Here is an 8,093-nt window from a genome sequence, read left to right as displayed (position 1 = left end):
ATTAAAAATAGTAGTTTATGAACGAATTTATCACATAATTATAACATTTATTGTGCATTTCTTAACCGTTCCACAATCCTTTTATTATTATTCTTAAAAATATTACAACATTTACTTCAAATTTGTGTCTAAAAATATAATAGAGAAACATTCCTACATGCATTAATTTTATTTTAAAAATAGAAAAAAATAAATTAATCTCATTTGAATTAATGAGCGTAAAAGAACAACAACAGAATCAAAATATTCCAATTATAAGCCAAAGCCATTTAAATTTATACATTATTTTAAGTATACTTACTTTTATTTTCTTTAATTTCACCTTATTGTAATAATAGCCGTAATACAAAATAATATTAATATTATACCATAAGTCTAAAATTTAATATCAATTATCATATTTTATTGATTTTTTTAGTACATGAAATAGAATAAGTTTTAAAGATAGTTATTTTTAGAAAGTAGAATAATTGTAATTTTTTAAAAATAGATTAAAAAAATAATATTACAAAACATTAAAATAAAATAAAACAAATTTGTATATTGATATGAATTACTACTATAGTTGAATTGGATAATATACTAAACAAACCAATTAGTTAATTCATGAGTTATAGTAAATTTATATATAGGTAAATTCGTTGAAATCATATTAGAGGTACTAACTAAATACTCTTAATTATCAAAATTTGAATTTTATTATAGTTTATATTTCAATACTCATTACATTTTATTTATTGTCACTTTATTAAAAATAAACATGATAATAATAATAATAATAATAATAATAATAACGATAATAAAATAATAGGTAAAAGTTATTGAATAATTTTTTTTTTGCAAGAATATATAGAAGTAGAAAAAAAAGGAAGAGGTTTTATTTTCAATATTTGATTCTTTAATTTATTCCATTACAATACTTATTAACGAAAATCTAAAAAACTTATAAAGTTGAATTTATTTATTTTTATTAAAAACAAATGGAATTTTTTTATTAAAATAAATAAGAGAAGCTAAAAAAACTATGCATGAAGAGAGCAAGAGAAATTTATTTACCGTCAAATCTAATTTAATAAAAAAAAATATAATTAATTTCTTTTGAAATAAAAAATATTTATAGTCAAATCTACAACTCATGATTTATGATTCATTCATCTCTCAAATCAATTTTTTAAAATAAATAATATATTTTTACTATTTATTCATTTTTTAAATATAAAGTTACAAAGATGTCAAATCAATAAAAACTCCTTGGGTCACGTGTCCAATTCATTCCCTAATTTTTTTATAGCTCTATTCTCTAGTTTATTCAAACCACACAATATTAAAGTATTTAATTTAATTTAATTACATTCATTATTTTCAAACCTTTCATGTTTGATATGACAATACTATTAGTTTCAATATTATTATTGTTATATCAAAAAAATTATTTCACACAACATTCATTTCTATCATAAAATGGTCAACCCTTTTTTCTCTTTCTTCTCTCTTAAGAGATCAACACATAAACATATCCAATCATTTTCTACTGCATCATCTATTACATTGAAGATGATGAGGTCATCACAAATTCAAATTAAGAATTATTCTTCCATGAGAGCTTTCTCTTCCACCACTTTATTCATGAAAGTTTTCTCTTCCACCACTTTATTCATGAAAGTTTTCTCTTCCACCACTTTATGCTTGCAATATGTGTGAAGTATATTATTGACTTTTCAAACCAAATAAAAATTATCATAAATATTAATAACCATAACCATTCACAAAGTAAAAATACATACAAGAGATTTAAAGGAAACTCAGTAACAACAATATAGTTACAACAATGAAACCATATTCTAGAGGAATAGTGACAAATTTAACAAAAACATATGTCTCAATTTCCACTAAATAAGAACAACAAAAATCCAGATCTAAGAGGAACAACTGCAAGTCTAACAAAAACTCAGGCCCCTCTTCATCATCATTCTCTTCATCACTTCTAAATAACAACAATTAAAACCAAGATCGAGAGAAAAACTGCAAATCGAACAAAAACTCAGATTTATAACTTAGTAACAACAACAACAACAAAAAACTCAAATCTGAGAGGAAAACTACAAATCGAACAAAAACTCATATTTGGATTTAGAAGAAGTAGAAAAAGAAACACAATCTCTTCATCACCACTCAATAGCAAAAAATAACCCAAATCTGATAAAGAAAAAAATAAAATGACAAAAATTATTTTTTTTTTGACAGAAAATAAATGATATTCAATCATTCAAATCGATAGAGTACATCGTTGCAATACAAATTCAAAATCGCCAAAAACAAAAAAGGATGAATCTGCGAACAAATCCACATCATCCATGTTAATAGCATAAAACGGCAAATTGCATATGCCTACAAATATTAATGTATTGACTGTATTGAGATGTCCGAAATATTCATGCTTCCGGATCTGTAGCATTGACGACACCAAAGTCATTGATTGAATCTGCACTAGATCGAAACTAATCTTTCAACCTGAAACAAATGAACACCGCACAAAAACGGAAAAACAAAATACCCGCACAAAGACGAGAAATCAAAATACACCACAGAAAATGGGAAATCAAAACAAACGATGACCCACGAAATCACAAAAAAGACAAAAAGAAAAGGTGTGAAAATCACTTATTTAAGTAATAGATAAACAAAAACGATTTGGATGAGTGATTTTGGATCAAAATTGATTTATGACAAGAATTAATTTAGTCATTATTTTAGTTATTATTTAAGTTATTATTTCGGTAACACTGAATCACCATTTCGAATATGTGTTTATTCATTTATCCTCTGTCGACAGTGGCGGATCTTGCCTAAAATATTAGGGGGGCGACAAGAATTAACTAAAATATTATAATTGCAATTTACTAAATTTTTAAAACTCAAATACAATTTTTTCAAATATTCAAAATAACTTCAACACAAAATAAAAATAGAGTATATAAAAGGAGATATTCAACCTCAAATTAAAGTACCGCCTTCCGTTCTTTTAAAGACTTGAATTCATCAATAACCAGTGATCAACTATTTCTTTTTCAATGTAAAGCATCATATTGTCAGCAAGAAATTCATCCTCCATTTTATTGCGCAATCTTGTCTTGATTATCTTCATTGCTGAGAACGATCTTTTTGTAGTAGTGGTAGAAATCGGAAGAGTTAAGATAAGACAGATTAGTCGATCAATCAAATAATATGTACCCGTCTTCCCTGTCTTTTTTAGAGCTTCACACAATTCAGACATAGCTGACAAGCGATTTAAACCTGGATGACCAACAACATCAAGATGAAAGTGTTGAAGTTGATATCTCAAACTAATTTTCTCATGCTCACTAAAATCCGTAGGATAGAATTTATTTACAAGAGCACATATATTATTCATATCAAATGCTCTGTAAATATCCTTAGGGTGTGTTTCGTTCGAGGTAGATGGAGGGGATGGGAGGGAATATTTCTAATTAAATGTGTTTGGTTCAAATTTTATGAGGAGATGGGAGGGGAGCAAAATCTCTCCAAAACACACTTTTTGCGTCCCCAAAATCGGGGGGATTTGGAGGGGATGGGAGGGAATCTGAACATTGATATTTTAAAACTTATTATAATTACTATAATATCCTCAATTTTATTTTAATATTTCAAAATTATTCATTTTCTTTTGTATTACTGCTTTCTTCTGTGTGATTTTTCTCGATTGCTTCTATCAACTTATTATAATTATTCTCCACCTTCAAATTATTTTAAAATTTTTGTCCTTAATATAAATCATAATCATTGTGTTTTTTTGATTTTTTTTTATAACTCTTTTTTGTTTATTTATATTCTTTTTCTATTTTTGTTATGTATCCTATCATATTTTCTTTTATATCAAACTTTAAATCTTTCATTTTAATTTTTTTATTTATTTTATTAAAACATTTAAATCATTTATATTTAATAATAAATTATTTTATGTATTTGATGTGTTAAATAATTCATTACGATTTAAAAGTTGTTATCAACATATAGTTTAATTTGTTTTTGAATATTTTATTCGAATTAAGTGAACTCAATTTTTTAACATCATGTAGTAAATTATAACTTTTTAGTCACTCAATATTAGAAATATTACCAACAAAAAAATATGTATAAAATTTTCACATTTGAATATCATATTGTATCACTTATATAAGATAATAAGGATAAAAATATAAATTATTAATAAAACCCCTCCTCTCCTCTCCTGAACCAAACATATTTTTAATTAAAATTCGTCTCTTCTCCTCCCTCCCCTCGTTTGAACCAAACACATATCTGATTAAAAAAATTCCCTCAACTCCTCTCCCCTTCCCTCCCCTCTATTAAAATCCCTCCCCTCCCCTCCCCTTCATTTGAACCAAACAGACCCTAAGGAACCAAACTGTTGCTTAGACTTAAAAGCTCCATTGTTTGCTCACAAAACCTATGATTCAATTTCTGTAGTTGTTGATCAATTGTAACACAAAAGAGATTCACTCTAAAATGTTGACCCACTGTGATGTGATCCATTTGATGACGTGCACGACCTTCACGCTTTATATAAACAGCATTACAATCAGGGGAATCAATATCATGTTCTTCACAAAACAATACCACATCTTTCAATAAATCATCCCACCCATCATCTCTCAAAAATATGTTTTTACTCCCTCTAAATATAGCGAAATTTGTTTTTAGTCCCTAAAAAATTTTCCTTCAAAGAATGATCCTCCTAAAGTTTTCCGTCTACACTTTTGGTCCCTCATGTCTAACGCCGTTAGTAGAAGCTGACGTGGCACGATACATAACAACGCCATTGTGGCAAGATGCTAACGTGTCATGCCACGTGACTAAGATCAACATCACACTTGTGCCCATAAAATTTCGTAGCTAATTTGTAGCTAAAGTCGTAGCAAATCTGTAACAAATTTATTTTAAAAATTTTGATTTTAAAAGAATGTTGTTTCATAATCTTTTGATGGGCCATAGTTTTTTCTTTCAAAATTTACATAATGAAGGAAATAACATATTTATTTGATAAGTTTTATTAAATATATCTTATTATATAATTTTTCACAAGTTAAAACACTCAAAGAATGTGGCCTAAAGATTGAGTGCAAGATTTGTGATACATAAATGAAAAAAGGACAGACTTAGATGAGTCAAATGCAATACACATATAAGTCTAAGTAGATGTATTACAAATACAGACAGACAGAGTTGAACACCAACGATGCTTGCAGGTGTGTAAACGCATTTGAATTATATAACAGCAAACGGATTCACCAAATGGTTACTTCTATACAGTTTTTAATTATTGAACATATAGCCGGGCCTTTTTCGTGAGTATGGGGAACCATAAAACTTAATTTTTCGAGCTAATGAAATGGTTTCAATTTAACCTTTATATTATACATTAAAAATGAAAGAAAAGAAATTGATTGAAATAATATTGGAACATACTATTGCTCTCATCCCTCCTGAAGATACAAATGATGAAGCAGCCTGACTTGATTGTATCACTGCCCCTTCCAAGTTCGGAGGTAAGCATATGAATTCTTGAAAACTATAGTCCATCAAAAAATTATGAAACAAAATTATAAAACATACTGTATGTTTTTAAAATCAGAATTTTTGGAATAAATTTGTTACACATTAGCTACGATTTTAGCTATTAATTAGCTACAAAATTTTATTGGCTCAAGTGTGATGGTGACCTTAGCCACGTGGCATGACACGTCAGCATCTTGTCATGCTGACATTGCCATGTGTCGTGTCACATCAGTTTCTGTTAACAACGTTAGATGTAACACCCGTATAATTTTAATATTAATTTAATTGGAATATTGAATTAATAGTTAGAATTATTAAGGATTTTGTGAAAATAATGGATAAATAATGGTTTATGGCATTTGGGCCATGTGAGGAAATAGTAAAAGAAGGGGGGGTGATTTAATAAACCTTTTACTAATTTTATTATTATTTTCATAAAACAATTGGGACTTGGGAAACAAAGAAAGAACGTGAAAGAACAGAAGTTTTGGGAACGAGGAACGTGAAGGAGAACTGTAGAGGGAGAGACCAAGGATCAAGAACTCTTGTCTAAGGTAAGGGGGGACTCTCCATTTAATCTTTATTATCGTATTGTGGATAATGATGTTGATTAGGAGTATTGTTTGGATCAATGGATTCTATATTCTGAATTTTTCTGTTTGTGTTCATCAATTGGATTGAAAATTGTGACTGTTAATCCCTAATAACTGAGTAGATTAGGTTGTGATGAGTAAAATCGATTGTAGAATCATATACTATTGATATTGGGTGAATTCTATGCTGTTTAGAATGTGAAATTTCTGGTTTTGAGACCCAAATCGTAGGCTGTACAAATGAATTCGCGAGGAAGACGAATGGGTAAGTTGCAGATTTTGGGAAGACGCTGTTGATACGCGTACGATACGTGTATGATACGTGTATGGGGAAGTGATACGCGTATGATACGTGTATGGTACGTGTATGGGGAAGTGATACGCGTATGATACGTGTATGGGGAAGTGATATGTGTATGATACGCGTATGATGTTGTTTTGTGTGGAAATATGGTTCTGTCCATACGCGTATGATACGCGTATGGTGTGTGTTTTGTGAATTTTTGGGCCTGTTGGTTCTGTCCATACGCGTATGGTACGCGTATGGCCAGCGTGACCTACAGATTTTGTTGTTTTGTGATGTTTGAAAGTCTGATGACGTGTGACTTTAAACTGATGAATCTGTATGAAATATTGTTGTCTGATTTATTGAATGATGCAATTATATGTATATTGAACATACTTGTTAATGATGATGATGATGATGAATGATGATGAATGAGTATAAGACGATGCTACTCATAGTATGATGATGATGATAGTATGTTGTATATATGTTGCATGCATTCATAATCATTTGATGAGGGTTGTATCCTAACGATGAGAGGATACAGTGAAGGGCAAGATTCCCATTGTGTGGAATCTGTGCTGGCAGGGCCGTATCTGGATGATGATAGATCGGTCGATGGATTCTCCCACTGGTGATGTTTGGTACCACATGCATAGTGTCAGTTTCATACATATACATGATTTTTCTTATAACATGATTAATATATGTTATGTGATGACTTGATTGTTGTAGATGTGTGACAATGATGTGTCTGAATATGAAACGATTGGGTGAATGATATAACTATGATATATTGTTATTTATGATGCAATAACATTGGTTAACTGTGATGAGACTTGTCGCACGCTCGCGAAAAATGAACAGAGTCGCCACCAATATATTTATCCCATAAGGGAAAGGAATATCAGAAAACCTAACAAGGGAAGGAACAGGGTCTTGCGACCAGAGAATCAAGGTACGGGAGTCTGTTACGCAAGGGGAAGGTGCTAGCACCCCTCACGCCCATCGTACTCGATGGTATCCACCTATGTTCGTTTCTATCTAAAGGGTGTATACTATGTCTATGTCTAAATGCGAAATGAATGCAAAATGTAGGGAAAATAAAGAATTGTACTCGCACGGGCCCTACCCCGCTGCCTACGTATCCTTTTCAGGAATCAGAGTTACCGTAGCTCGGCTAAAGATTTTCTGTTTGTTTTTGTGTTTTTTAATTGGGCGGAGTCAACGCTCACGCTCTTGCATAAGGGGTCGCCTAGGATGCAATGGAGCGGAGATAACGGTGCCCTTAGGAAGAAGAAAAGGAAATGATTGGTTTGTGTCTTTTAGGATAGATGAGTGATGAACAGTTCCCAATATCGGGCCACTCACCACTTTCTCTACTTTGTTTTAATCTGAACCATTGTTAGATGTTTTAAAGTGTTTTTGTTTGTGTGTTTTTTAAGGGAGTTTACTTCACGATTCGAATCACATAAAATGTATAATGATCGAGAAGCAGATTAGGGAATGAATCCCACTCGCTTCCATCCCATTATGTAATGTTTGAGAAACAGATTAGAGAATGAATCTCACTCATTTCTCTCCCATTAGTTAATGTTTGAGAAACAGATTAGGGAATGAATCCCACTCGTTTCTCT

The 8,093-nt window shown here is 30.3% G+C and overlaps 1 pseudogene; it reads right to left on the bottom strand.

Moving 5' to 3' along the window:
- Positions 1-2,999: 2,999 nt before the first annotated feature.
- The window catches only part of LOC131654079 (uncharacterized), a 28,821-nt pseudogene continuing 23,727 nt past the window's right edge, over positions 3,000-8,093 (bottom strand).

Source organism: Vicia villosa, linkage group LG1 (genome assembly GCF_029867415.1).
Source record: "Vicia villosa cultivar HV-30 ecotype Madison, WI linkage group LG1, Vvil1.0, whole genome shotgun sequence".
Classification (NCBI taxonomy): Eukaryota; Viridiplantae; Streptophyta; class Magnoliopsida; order Fabales; family Fabaceae; genus Vicia; species Vicia villosa.
The sequence above is the reverse complement of the archived record's forward strand: the minus strand, read 5'-3'. Positions and strand labels throughout refer to the sequence as shown.